The 14,487-nt window shown below is 36.1% G+C and overlaps 1 protein-coding gene and 1 long non-coding RNA gene across 7 annotated transcripts in view; one reads left to right on the top strand and one right to left on the bottom strand.

Annotated features, from left to right (window-relative positions):
* Dym (dymeclin) overlaps positions 1–14,487 on the bottom strand; it is a 345,904-nt gene that overhangs the window by 34,082 nt on the left and 297,335 nt on the right. The gene's annotated exons all lie outside the window — the stretch shown is intronic.
* LOC114103321 (uncharacterized) overlaps positions 1–14,487 on the top strand; it is a 71,944-nt gene that overhangs the window by 48,473 nt on the left and 8,984 nt on the right. For 3 of the 5 annotated variants that reach the window (XR_011704803.1, XR_011704804.1, XR_003584650.3), the window contains exons 4-6: positions 2,954–2,991; positions 4,313–4,393; positions 7,965–8,024. This is a non-coding gene — a long non-coding RNA (uncharacterized lncRNA). Of the gene's footprint in view, positions 1–2,953; positions 3,030–4,312; positions 4,394–7,964; positions 8,025–14,487 lie in introns of all 5 variants that reach the window. The other 2 variants (XR_004618660.2, XR_004618659.2) reach the window with 2 other exon arrangements.

Below are 14,487 nucleotides of genomic sequence, written 5' to 3'. Positions count from 1 at the left end.
TTTTGGTTGAGCTGCTTTTAGTCTGCTTCTTACACACAGTTGAGGTATCAGTCAGAGATCTAGACAGATATAGTTTGGGGATCCCTCCTCTGGCTCTTTCCCTTTGAGGATTCCTCTATTCTCTTGAGCATTCATGCTTTCTCAGGTTCACTTTTGTGGTTTCCTAGACCAGAAATATTAAGAGTTTTTCCATGTGAGCCCCTCATTACCATGCTGGAAACTATGCAGATTGTACTCAGCCCTAGGCCATGGAAAGAGAAATGTATTTACATAGCTTCCTACCTCCCCTCTTCTAAATGAGTATTAACTCACTGTAGAGTCTGCTTCTACTCACTCTCCAAGGACCTTCAGGTAGTTTTATGTTTTGTATTATTTGTCCAGACTGTTTTCTTTCTTCCCTCCCTCCTTCCCCCCCTCTTTCTTTCTTCTTTTGATACAGGGGATTGAACCTAGGGGTGTTTAATCACTAAACCACATGCCAGCCCTTTTAATTTTGAGTCAGGGTCTTACAAAGTTGTTTAGGGCCTCGCTAAATTGCTGAGATTGGCCTTGAACTTGCCATCCTCCCGCCTTAGCGGGATTATAGGCATGTGCCACCATGCCTGGCTTCATAGCTGTTTTCTGAGGAGGTATTATCTGAAAGATGCTTAGATCATGATATCTGGAAGCAGAAAATTAATGCCCAAGCTGATTTTCAACCATGCTGCATTTATTCATTCAAGAATGGTTAATGATTGCTAGTCTGTGCAGGGTAGTGTATTATGTTAAGATGTTATGGGGAGATAGAAAAAGAAAACACACCAAGGAACTTGAAATGAAGAGAAATTAAAACATGCACATGCATATGTACACATAAGGTAGCGTGGAATAAACCAGTACAAGATGGTAAAGAACAACTTGGAGACAAAAGATATAAGGGTTTTAGCCACGCCTTTGAAATGGATAGAATTTCAAAGGAGGGCAGGAAGTAGCACATATAAAGGCAAAGAGATGGAAAAATGCAAGCAATGTTTTCACAAGAATGCATGGCTCAGTGCACCAAGAGGAGAGGGCATGTCCAAGAGTGTGAAGGACATAATGACAGGGCACATGAATACATGGGTAAATACGGAGGGGGAATCTCCAGTGTTTGTCTACAGGCAGCTGGGGAGCCAAAACTGCTTCATGCTTAAAGTGGCATTTCCAGAAGCAAGAGGTAATTCTTAAGAAGCAGAAAATAAAATAGGACTACAAGGAGATATTTTTTTTCTCCTTTTTGGGTAAAAAAAGAAACTATGAAACACTGCTGATGAAAGCATAAACTAATACAACCATTTTGGGGAGCAGTTTGACACTGAAATTGAACATATGTATGTTATACAATCCACTCTTGGGTATACCATTGTTAATATAGCACTGTTTTCAGTATACAGAAACATAATAGATTTTTGTACACAAATCCTGTATCTAGCAACATTTTTAATTTTGGGGGTGGGTACATAGGATTGAATCCAGGGGCACTTAACCACTGAGCCACACCATTAGCCTGTTTTACCTTTTTATTTCGACACAGTGTCTTGCTAAGTTGTGAGGCTAGCTTTGAACTTGAATCCTTCTGCCTCAATCTCCTGAGCTGCTGGTTTACAGGTATGCGCCACCATACCTGGCTCCAGCAACATTTTAAACTCATTTATTAGTTTCAGTAGTTGTGTTATGGAGTCCTTAAGATTTTGTACATATGGGATCATTTCACCTGCAAATAGACAGTTTTACTTCTTCATTTCCAGTGGGTACACATTTGATTTTTAAAAATTCTGTCTTAAACCACTGTTCAATGCTGAACAGATGTGCTGAGAGCAGACTCCTTGCCTTCTTCCTGATCCTAGAGGAAAAAGCATTCTGCCTTTCATTACCATGCATGATATTAGCTGTGGGTTTTTCACATATGCCCATTACCATTCCTATTTTTTTTTTTTTTAATTTTAATCATGAAAAGATAAAACAGTTCTGTCTGCTAGCACACTTTTTCTGTAAAGGACCAGATAATAAATGTTTTAGATCTGTGAGCCATATGGTCTACATCACAACTACTGGACTTTGCTACTTTAGTGTGAAAGTATCATAAACAACATGTGAGTGGGTGGAGCTATGACCCATAGGACTTGGCCTGTGGGTCATCATTTGTTGGTCTCTGGTCTAATTAAGATGATTATGTGGTTTTGTACTTTATTCTGTAAATGAAGAATATTATATTATTTGATTTTTGAATACAAACCAAATTTTGCATTCCTGAGATAAACATTGCTTGGTCAAGGTACATATCCTTTGTGTTGCTGCTGCTGGTTTGCTAATATTTTATAAAAGATGTTTATGTCTGTTCATGAGAAGCATGAACATATATAAAGTTCATGGTCGGTACTTTTGTTCGATCTCTTTATCTGGCTTTGCTATCACGGCAATACTGGTCTCACTGAATGGGTTGGGGAGCATTCCTACCTCCTGTAGTTTCTGAATGATTTTGTAAAAGATTTATATTATTTCTTTTAAAAAACTATCTATAGGGCTGGGGCTGTAGCTCAGAGGGAGAGTGCTTGCCTAGCATGCATGAGGCATTGGGTTTGAGCCTCAACACCACATAAAAGTAAACAAAATAAAGGCATTCTGTTCATTTACAACCACAATAAACAAACAAACAAACAAACAAACAAATAAAGGTATGAGTTTGTTTAAAAGAAAAACTATTTATAAGTGAAGCTACATGAGCCTGTGCTTTTTCCTTATGGGAAGATTTTAATTACTAATTCTTTTTATTTTAACTTTAAAACTAGTGATGTTATCTATTCAGACTTTCTAATTCTTAAATCAGTTTTGATCATTTGCATCTTTCTAAAAATTGCCTATTTCATCTACAACGTTTAATTTGTTGGTTTAAAGTTGTTCTTAATATTCCTTTACATTTCTTTTTATCATACAGAGTCAATGATGAGATCCCCACTCTCAGTCTTCACTTTGGTAATCTGTGTTTTGTCTTTTTTGTGTGTTTACTCAAGGTAAATGTTTATTCATTTTATTGTTTTTCTCAAAAAAGAAAAAAAAAAAAAAACCCAGATTTTGATTTCACTGATATTTTCTACAATTTTTCTTTTTATTTCATTGATGAGCTTTATGATTTCTACTCTTTTGTTTGCTTTGGGCTTAATTGTTTTTCTTCTTTTAGTTTCTTTTGGTAGAAGCTTAAATTATTTATTGGATTTATTTCACCCCAATACAAGTATTTTAAACTATAAATTTTCCTCTTAGCACCACTTGGAAGAACACCATAGTTTTGATATGTTGTGTGTTCATTTTCATTCAGATAAAAATGTTTTCTAATTACCTTGTGATTTCTTCTTTGATTCACTGAAAGTGTGTTGCTTAATTTTCTAATATTTGGGCATTTCTCAAACTTCTTTCCTTTGCTGACTTGTAATTTAATTCTGCTGTTGTCAGTGAACACATGTGTATGACTTCAAGCCTATAAATTAATTTGGCTTATGACCTAGCATGTAGACTACCTCAGAGAGTGTTCCATTTGCACTTAAAAAGATTATATTTATTCTGTTACCACTGGGTAGAATGCTCTCTACCAGTCAGATCAAGCTGGTTGATGGTGTTGTTCAGGCCTCTATTCTTGCTGACTAACTAATTATTCTATTATTGAGGAACTGAAATCTACAACTATTATTTTTGGATTATCTCTATTTCTTTTCAATTTTGTAAGTTTTGTTTCACTTTCTATTTTTAGTAGCTCAGAATTTGAAGTAATCTGAATGTATGCCAACAGTAGAATGGTGAAATTTGAACTATTTATATGATGTCATATTAATGCATCAGAGGAAACAATCTATATAACAACATAAAGGTCTCTCATAGACATAATATTGAGTAAAAGGAAGTCGCAAAGGAAAATATAGTGCACTATTTCATTTATGAAAAGTTCAAAATTAGAAACTATGTTGTTTGGGAATATACATGCAGATGGTGGATGAAAAATAAAATGATTATCTACAAAGAAAGGACAGTGTTTATTTCTAGGGGGAGAGGGCATGTGGGGACTTCTGGGATGTTGGCAACATTCCATTCCTTGATCATACAGATATTCACCTTGTAGTTTCTCTTTTAAAAGTATATATCTATTATGTAGTCATCTGTATTGTGACATCTTTCTCAATTAAAAGAGTAAAAAAAGGGGGGTTATTTTTGTGGTGGTTCTGGGGATTGAACTCAGAGCCTCATTCTATGTGCACTATATCTGAACTGCATTCCCAACCCTTTTTATTTTTTTAATTTTAAGACAGGGTCTCACTAAATTGCCTAGGCTGGCCTTGAATTTGAGAACCTCCTGCCTCAGCCTCTTGAGCAGCTGGAATTGTAGGTGAGTGTCACTGTGCCTTGCTGGAGGTGGTTTAATTAGTAGAGGGAAACTTGACTATGTTTTAGATATGATGTTTAATCAGAAGCAAGTTATCATTCCTGTGTCTCAAACAACTTCTGAAATTAGCAATAATATATGTTCCTTCCAATTTGATTCTAAGACTATTGAACAACAGTATAATTTGATGCTGAATACATCACATATTTAACTTAACTAAAAAAAAAGCTGATTTAAGTTTTTTTTTTTAAAGTTCATATTTTAAGGTGTAATAGGATCATTTCTAGTTGGAAGAGCACATAAGAAATCTTTTTTTAAAAAAAATATTTTTAGTTGTTGATGAACCCTTATTTTATTCATTTATTTATATGTGGTGCTGAGAATCAAATCCAGTGCCTCATACATGCTAGGCAAGCATTCCACCACAGTCCCACAAGAAATCTTTCTGATGAACAAAGATAATTTCTGGACACAAATAATTAAGCCTATGATTTGTCATTTTTAACATGAGAGTTTTTGTACAGTGGATATTTTTGAAGTGGGGCATGTTGTCTTTAAATTTTAATATTTTAAACTGGGCTTGGGGATTAAAAATCATATTATTATTTTTAAGTTTTCAAAATAGATTTGGTTTCTACTGATTAGAGTGTGCAGTGTCTTAAGTACTCCTACTGCCCTTGGAGCTCCCAGGCAAGAAATCTATAAAGAACCCGTATGTAATGAAGTCCCAGGAAAACAAAACAAAATTTCACATGAACTACTTAATCATCTCGTACTCACTTGGGCAATAATACTATTCACATTCTTCATAGAATTAGGCTAGATTTCAGGGCCTTGAATCTTTTAAAAATCAACAAATGCAGTGTACCAGGAAGTTTGAATCAGTTGATCAGATGTTCACCAGCATTCTCAGTGTGACTATTTATTTGTCAATCACCGCTACCTCCAATTTGCCTCAGAAAGGAAAATCATTAAAGAAAGTGACCTTATTCCTCCAAATGACCAAGTTTTCTGTATAAGGTATTACATTAGTATTTAAGACAGTGGACATTGTCTTTTTTTTTTTTTTTTTAAAGTCTTATATCCCCTTCAAAGTTTTCAGAAACTTTTGGGCTATCTTTATGTTCAATTAAGAATACCCCTTCAAAAGTCACAAGAACCAAATACAATTATTTTCTTATTTTATCACTTAAAAAAGTATATATGAAAAAGCTGAATTGAGAATATAAATAAAATAAGCAGAACCATAGGACAAGTCATTATGTTCTGTTAGCTTTTCTTCTAATCAAACTAATTCATTATTCACTTATGCCTTGACATAAATAATTTTATAACTATCTGGTAACCATTAGTTTTGGCATACATTAACAGTTCAAAGTGTTTTGTAGGAATTGAAATAAATAACTCAAATGATCACTACATAGGCAATGAAACAGTCTCACTGACATTCAGATAGTCAATCTCAGAACAGTTAAGGTTGGGACAGATGAATGATGATAACTGGCTCTGTCTTTTTAAATTACCATACTATATTCTTCTTCTTTTTTTTTTTTTAAGGAAATTTTAGTTTGTGAATCACAAGTTTCTCTCCAAAGAAAACCCTATCAAAATTAATAGGGATTTAAAGATGAAATCACACAGAATAGTATTTCCTCAGCATTTTCCAGAGCTATGCTTGTACTGTGAACCTTACATTTCTTAGTCACTGGACTAGGTGCTATAGACTGAATGTTTATTTCCCCCAAATTCTTTGTAAGACATTATAATTTAAGACATTATAACAAATATCATCTTGATTGTTTATCAAGAATGGCCAGGTCAGGTGCACTGGCACACATCTGTAGTCTCCTCAGCTACTCAGGAGGCTAAGGCAGGAAGTTTACAAATTCAAGGCCACCTGGGTAATACAGTAAGACTCCAACTCAAAAAAGTGCTGGGGTATAGCTCAGTGGGAGAGCACTGGCCTAGTCTGCTGAGGCCATGGGTGCAATTTCAGTATCACTGAACAAACAAATAACAAACCTCCCTAAAAGTAAATATGGGACCACCCATGTGTTTAGTGCAATTTCTTTTTTTGTATCTATATTTTTAGTTGTAGATGGACACAATATCTTTATTTTATTTATTTATTTTATGTGGTGCTGAGGATTGAACCCAGCGCCTCACACATGCAAGGCAAGCGCTCTACCGCTGAGCTAGAAGCCCAGCCCTGTTTAGTGCAATTTCTATGTTATGTACGAGAAAGGCCTAACAACCTTGCAGTATTCCTTAAAGCAGTGGCATCTCAGAGATTACTCTATAACACAGCATATGGATACTGTGAAACCAAGAAGCTAACCTGGCATATTGTGAATGATTTAGGTTAAACAAATTGATCTAACTGTCAGAAGTGACAGGCATAGGCTCCTATCAATTTCTGTCAGGACCTAAGAACATGCATTCTCTACTCACATTGGAGAAGGTAGACAAAAGTCAATCAGAAAAAAGCACAATGTCTCTTTGCTAGACCTTCTACCATGCTCTGCACCTTCTGAGAAAGAACCAGAAATAGAATAAACTAAGATCACTTCACAAATTGATGCTAATAACATAAATCAGAATATTGCCCTCTGTTTGAACTATAATGAAATCACTATGAGCAAAAGCCAAGAGAACCCTGAGAAATATTAAAAATTTAGTAAGGCCAATTTACATAGGAACTATCTTCCTGATAAGGAGAACTAAAGCAGAAGTCCTCACATTAGGGTTTTGTAGCTATAAGAAAGCATGAGTGTGGAATATTATCACAGATTTAAATAACTATTCACCAGTTACATCTGAGCTTCTTTATTACATTTTGCCTTGGAAGATGACTCTTCAAGAGTCGATGGTGAATTCTTCTTCAAAGAATTGTTTTCAAAACAGTATTATAGACCATCACTCACTCAGTCAACAGGCCTATTCTTCCTTTTCTCTCCTTCCTGCCTCTTCTTTCCTCCAAAATAGCAAATATCAAAGTGTCCAGTATGTTCCAGATACTCCAGAACAAAATGTAAAGACCCCTGACCTCCTGGAGCTTATGTCATCTGGCAGGATTATAATAAATAACTTACAGTATGCTAGGTGAGAAACGCTATGTAAAAAGAAAAATATAGTAGGGTTAGAAGGACTGGAGTGCTGAAAGTGAAACAGAGCAGCCAGGGCAGGCCTCAGTGAGAGCTTCCATCTGTTCAGGTGAAGAAATCTGAAGTTAGAGCAGGAGTGAGGTGGGAGGTACCTGGAGGGGGACTGACCCAGGCACAGTTCCAGGGGTAGAGCTGCGAGGTTGTCTAGTGCTGTGCTTCTCCAGTTCCAGCAGGCAGCAGAACTACCTGGAGGCCTGCTACAGTACAGGCTCCCACTGCTGGGTCCCAGCACCATATATTCTGATTCAGCGGGTCTCAGGTGGGGCCTAGGAAATTATATCTCTAACAAGTTTTCAGGGGATGCTGATGGTCCTGGTGCAAGAATCACACTTTGAAAACCACTGATTTAATGCACTGTTTTTAACCTCTGAATCACTAAATGACAATTGATCATTAAATTAATTTTATAGACCTGCCCAGCAATTAAAAAAAAAAAAAAGAAATATCACAGTCCATTGGATTTAATGAGGGTAATTACTGTTCTAAGAAATTTTAATATATAAATATATATAAATGTGCTTATTGCATCACAGAATAAAAATTATTTTTTATTGGGAATGGCATTCACAAAGTTCGAAAGCCCATTAATGACTATTGTATCACTGAATGACAAAAGCCACATTAATTTGGCAGAGGGAATTGAGGAGTCCTACTGTTTCCATTGAGTACCAAGCTGATATTGCCTTGGGCCTTCTCTTCCACTCACTTCCTCTGCCTGGATTTCTCCTCTGCCTAGGATCTTTCCAAGACATAATATGAGTCGAGGTTCCTCTTTAACCTTTTCTGACAAGCCCTTCTCAATGACATCTCCATTCCTTCCTCCTGAACTTAACCTCTACACCCTTTATAACATTCACTTGATACATAGCATAAGCTGCCCTGTTAATATCTGTCTGTCTGTCTATTTATCTATCTCTACCTTTTTCTTTTCTTATCTTTTTTGGTGTAGAGTTGGTATCTTTTTGTTCCCTCAATGATTCCCAGCAGTGCCCCGTTCAAAGTGGAGTCAAATAACTACCTGTGGGTAGAATGAACAGTCAAGCCACATCTGTAAATTATAATGTATTATTTATAGGATATAGGTTAATCAGAGATTTGACAGAGAAATGAAAGATATTTGATGGAGAGGAAGGAGGGCGATCCCAACAGGAGAAAGTTTTTAAGCAAGTCAATATTTAAGAAGCTATAAAAAAGCTTGGAGCTGATTGTGGTATAATCCCAGCAACTGAGCAGGCTGAGGCAGGAGGATTGAAAGTTTGAGGACAGCCTGGGCAACTAGCAAGACCCTGCCCTCAAATTAAAATTTTACAAAAGGGTGGGGGTGTAGCTCAATGGTGGAGTGTTTGCCTAGCATGGGCAAGGCCCTGGGTTTGATCCCTAATAATGAAAAACAAAAACAAAAACAAAAAAAATCACTTGAAATTTTAGAGTAACTTTCTATATTGCTCTTTGTGTAAATGAAGACAATGATGAAAGTACTCTAAAAAAGAGCATATAAAAATGAAGGCTTTAAAAGTCAGTGTGAAACTGGTTATCACTTTTAATTCCTATGATTTACCAAGGGTCTTAAGCAAATGAAATGTTAGGTTAATAGTAACTTTTAACTATCCCAAAGCTTCTTATTTACATGAAATAATTCCCCTTGAAAAGCATGACCTCACATTTGTGTATTTGAGTGTGTGTGTTACTGGGGACTGAATCCAGGGCCTCATACAGGCTAGGTAAGTGCTTTTCCACTGAGCTATACCCTCAGCCCTGGTAAAATTCTTAATCTTCATATGATGCAGATAGTTCACTAAACTGACAAAAAGAGGGAACCTGGGAATTATACATATTCAAATATGAGGTGGTGTGGCTGTGAACATGCATGCAATGTGATGAACTGTGTCCTGCCACCATGACATTCAAATTGTTCCACACTATGTGAAGTAGGAGCCAGGAGCTGCTATAGACAGACAGTGAGAACTTTGAGCTGCAGCTCCTAACTCAGTTCCCAGAGGACATACTGACTTTCTTTATTTCCTTCCAAACCCTAAAGGAGAAATAAGCAACTAAGGATTTCAGAGCTTGTTCTTTAAGTCTCTGTTTAAGCAGGAGGGTCCGGAAAAAATAATTACCTGGTATTGCCTTTCCCAGACTTCACGGAATACCAGTAAGAAGAGAATGTTTAGAATGATATTAATACTATTTACTCTGAGCAGCCAAGTTGTTTAACTATATAGACAGATTTATTCAGAGAGTATATATTCCCACACAGGATATTCTACAAATATTTTAGAAGACTATGTCAAATAGTGTTTGATTGAAAAATATTTTATTTGGTTGAGAGTCAGTTACTATGCCCTGGGCTTCCAGATTTTAATGTTTACTTGCCCCAAAGTAGAAGAATAATTCTTCTACAAATTTGGCTGTAGGTCTATAGTGCTAGGGAAACATCAAAAACTTTTCACTCATCTGCTTCAGCTGACATTAGCTTGGCAAATTCATGAGTAAGGGGCACTGTGATCCTCTTAACAACCCACAAGGTACCCAGAAAGAACTCTGAATTTTTTGGTATTTAATTTACATATTTCAAGAAAAGTGAATCAATAAGCATACACTATTCTGCACGTTCATAGAGAGCTCACTAGAACAGCATTTTCAATTTAAAACTAACTCTTTCATTAACTCACATACAAAGCTGCTATTATATACCCAACAATTATTTTATCAGTATATATTAGTAAACTAACCCAAAAGACTATAATGTGCTCTCATGTGGTGTAATACAAACATTATTCAACACACAGCTTGGATTTTCAATCAATTTTAGATATCATAGTATTCTGTGAATTAAACCCTAGAGGTTTTAAGTGATTCATTTTATTATAAATACTCAATCCAAAAAGATGATTAAAATAATTGAGATAAGGCTTGATTGTAAAGATAAACACAGCCTTTTATTCTAGAAACATCTGTGGTAATAATATGCTACCATTTAAACCAACTGAGGATGACTCACCATCTGTGAGTAGATGTAATTTTAGTTTCCTTTCCTAGTACTGGTGATAGTTATTTATTTATTTTTTTAAAGACGGAATCATCCATCTTCTGTCCTTTTGCATCCATGGAGTGAGATGGGAAGCTGGGATCAGGAGTACAATTTCTTAATGTGCTTCAGAACAAAATTAACTCACTCCTTTAAGGGAATTACTCATGACCTTGCTCTCAGCAGAATCTTACTCTAAAGTTAACTTTTCTAGGACCTCTCAAAGATCAATTAATTTCTTTATTTAGTCATAATACTAAAAAACAAAGTGTTATATTTTTAATTACATGCCACTATCTCAAAGATAATAGGTGCTTTCTGAACATGGTATAATAAATGAACAGCACATTAGTATTCAGGCATGTTGCCTGCACACTATAATTCACTTCACTTTAAGGTCAGTGTTAAAGTGAACTAACTACAAGGTTAATCTTCAGTATCTACTGTGGCCCACAGAGGGGCTCTTGGACCCAAAGTGTTCATTAAAGGAATTAGAAAATAAATCTGGAATTGCAATAAGTAGAAAATATGGGACAAGGACGTAGTGAGAGATATGTCAAAGATAAGAGCAAAGATTTATCGAAGAGATACAGGGCTAGGGCTGTAACTCAGTGGTAGAGTGCTTGCCTGGCACGTGTGAGGCACTGGGTTTGTTCCTCAGCACCACATAAAAATAAATAAAGTAAAGATACCGTGTCCATCTACAACTAAAAAAAAAATAGAGAGCTACAAAAGGAAAAAGTTCCAGTATTTATATGGTAGTGAAGTCGGAAAGCATTTTAGCTGTCAGAAAGAGAGGGAGATGGGAAGGGGGGGGCGTACAAGGTTCTAAGAAGGTGGTGACCTAATGCACACACAGCTCTTGGTTTCTAAAGAAAACCAAAAAAGGAACTGGACTTATTGGGGCAGCAGTGGTTGACTTCAGAGCTGAGCTCGAGGTGGGGAAAATGCAGGGTTACTACGCAGCATCCTGTGGTGTCAGGAAGTTAGTTCTCAAACAAGATGGGGACATGTAGAATGCCAGGGGAACCAACCTGGAGGAGTCACACTGGCCAAAGCTAGAACAACCTGAGCAACAAAATAAACAGTGCTAAAATTGAGTTATAACCCATGGAATAAAATACAAAATCATCACTAAGTAAGTACCACAGTAGTAAGGTATTATTATGTAGGTGAGATCCACCCATGATGATAAAATCAGTAGGCAAAACTGGGAGAAGACACAGCATCCCAGTAAAGACTCTAAGTATCAACACCAATGTATTTATCATTGACAAAGGGAAAGACAGTCACTTTTCACTGGAGAAGCTTGGAGACAGCACCTTAATCAAATAATCAAAGACAATCTCCCAGTCACAAGACATGCTGCCCTCACACACCTCTTGATGATGCACTGAGGACACATTGCTTCTGTGATGTTTTGCCAAATATGCTTAACTTCAGTAGATTGATGAGAAAACATCAGGAAAAACCTAAATTGTGAGACATGCTGGAATGCAAAAAAAAGGGCATCAAGAGAGTAAAAATGACAAAATTCAAGAAAGGTCTGAGTTACCAGTATTATGTTAATACTAATTCGGAGGTTTCCATCACTGTGCTACAGCTACACATGCTGTTAACATTAGGGGAAGCTCGATGAAGGTTTTGTGTGAACTCTATTAAATATTCTTACAACTGGTGCCTACAACATACAGGGAAGGACAGAGAAGTTAAAATTCCATAGAGGATGGTGAAATAAAATTTGAAAAGCAGGTCTAGAGATTGAAAATTTTGGGGCTGGGGATGTGGCTCAAGCTGTAGCGCGCTCGCCTGGCATGCGTGCAGCCCAGGTTCGATCCTCAGCACCGCATACAAACAAAGATGTTGTGTTTGCTGAAAACTAAAAAATAAATATTAAAAAAAATTCTCTCTCTCTCTCTCAAAAAAAAAAAAAAAAAAAAAAGAATGGGATGGATTCAAACTAAAAAGTTTCTTCTCAGCAAAAGAAACAATTTGTGAGGTGAATACAGAGTCTACATCTCGGGAGCAAATCTTTACCCCTCACACATCAGATAGAGCACTAATCACTAGAGTATATAAAGAACTCACAAAGCTAGACACCAAAAAAACAAATAACCTAATCAATAAATGGGTCAAGAACCTGAAGAGACACTTTTCAGAAGATGATGTACAATCAGTCAACAAACACATGAAAAAATGTTCATCATCACTAGCAAGAGAAATGCAAATCAAAACCACTCTAAGATTTCATCTTACTCCAGTCAGAATGGCAGTCAGAACTGTGGAAAGCAGTAAGGAGATTTCTTGGAAAATTGGGAATGGAACCACCATTTGACCCAGCTATCCTTCTCCTCGGTCTATACCCAAAGGACCTAAAAAAAGCATACTACAGGGACACAGCCACATCAATGTTTATAGCAGCACAATTCACAATAGCTAAACTGTGGAATCAACCTAGGTGTCCTTCAATAGATGAATGGATAAAAAAAAATGTGGCATATATACACAATGGAATAAGATCATGGCATTTGCAGGTAAATGGATGGCGATAGAGAAGATCATGCTAAGTGAAGTTAGCCATTCCCAAAAAACCAAACGCCAAATGTTTTCTTTGATATAAGGAGGCTGATCCACAGTGTGATAAGGAGTGGGAGCATGGGAGGAATAGACGAACTCTAGATAAGGCAGAGGGGTTGGAGGGGAACAGAGGGGGCATGGGGTAAATAATGATGGTGGAATGTGATGATCATTATTATCCAAAGTACAGGTATGAAGACATGAATTGGTGTGAATATACTATGTATACAACCAGAGATATGAAAAATTGTGCTCTCTATATATGTAATAAGAATTGTAATGCATTCCTGCTATATATAAATAAAAAAAAGAAATTAAAAAAGTCTTAGTTTTACTATTATTAGTAGAGCTTAAGCTCTCAAATTTACTGAAAGTTATAGTTCAAATTTACTGACAAGCATTTTAAGAAGCAGTCTTAATATTGAAAGGCTGGTACATTATGCAAAACAGTACAGAGGTTCCTCAAAAAACTAGAAATAGAACTACCATATGATCTAGCAATCCCGGTACTGAGTGTGCACCCAAAGAAACAAATCAGTACGTTGAAGAGACCTCTGCACTCACGTTTACTGCAGCACTATTCATAATAGCAATGGAATCAACATAGGTGTCCAAAGATGGATAGATGGATAAAGACAATGTGGTACATATACAATGGAATATTATTCAGTAATAAAAATAAAACATTCTGTCATTTATAGTTAATGAATGAAACTGGAGGAAACTATGTTAAGCGAAATAAGGCACAGAAAGACAAATACTACATAGTCTCACTTGTAGGTGGAAGTAAAAAGTTGATCTCAAAGAAGTAGAGAATAGAACAGTGGTTACTAGAGTGTAGAAAGGGTGTGGGGGTAATAAGGGACTGAGAGTGGGTGGGTTAACAGATACAGGGTGCAGGTGGATGGGAAAAATAACTTCTAACATTCTGTTACACAGTAGGGTATCTGTTGTTGGCAATGATTAATTATTTCAAAATAGCTAGTAGAAAAGATTTATATGTTCCCAACACCAAGAAATGATAAATGTCTGAGGTGGTAGATATGCTAATTACCCTCATCTGATCATTATACCTTTATACACGTATTGAAACATCACAATATACTTCATACAATTACTATGCATCAATTTAAAATAAAAAGATACTAAAAATAAAATAAAAGGGCTGCTGCCAGCTTTTTTTTTTTTTAACCATTCATTTATTTATCTTGGGTTTCAATTTGTTTAAAGGACATATTCTTCCAGTGTGAGATTATTCTCATTGAAGGAGATAAGAGAACCAAATTAGAATTAAAAATGGGGGAATGCATAAATCAATCAATCAATCA

This window comes from Marmota flaviventris, chromosome 16 (genome assembly GCF_047511675.1).
Source record: "Marmota flaviventris isolate mMarFla1 chromosome 16, mMarFla1.hap1, whole genome shotgun sequence".
NCBI lineage: Eukaryota > Metazoa > Chordata > Mammalia > Rodentia > Sciuridae > Marmota > Marmota flaviventris.
Note: the sequence above shows the minus strand (reverse complement) of the source record. Positions and strands in the feature narration are given on the sequence as shown.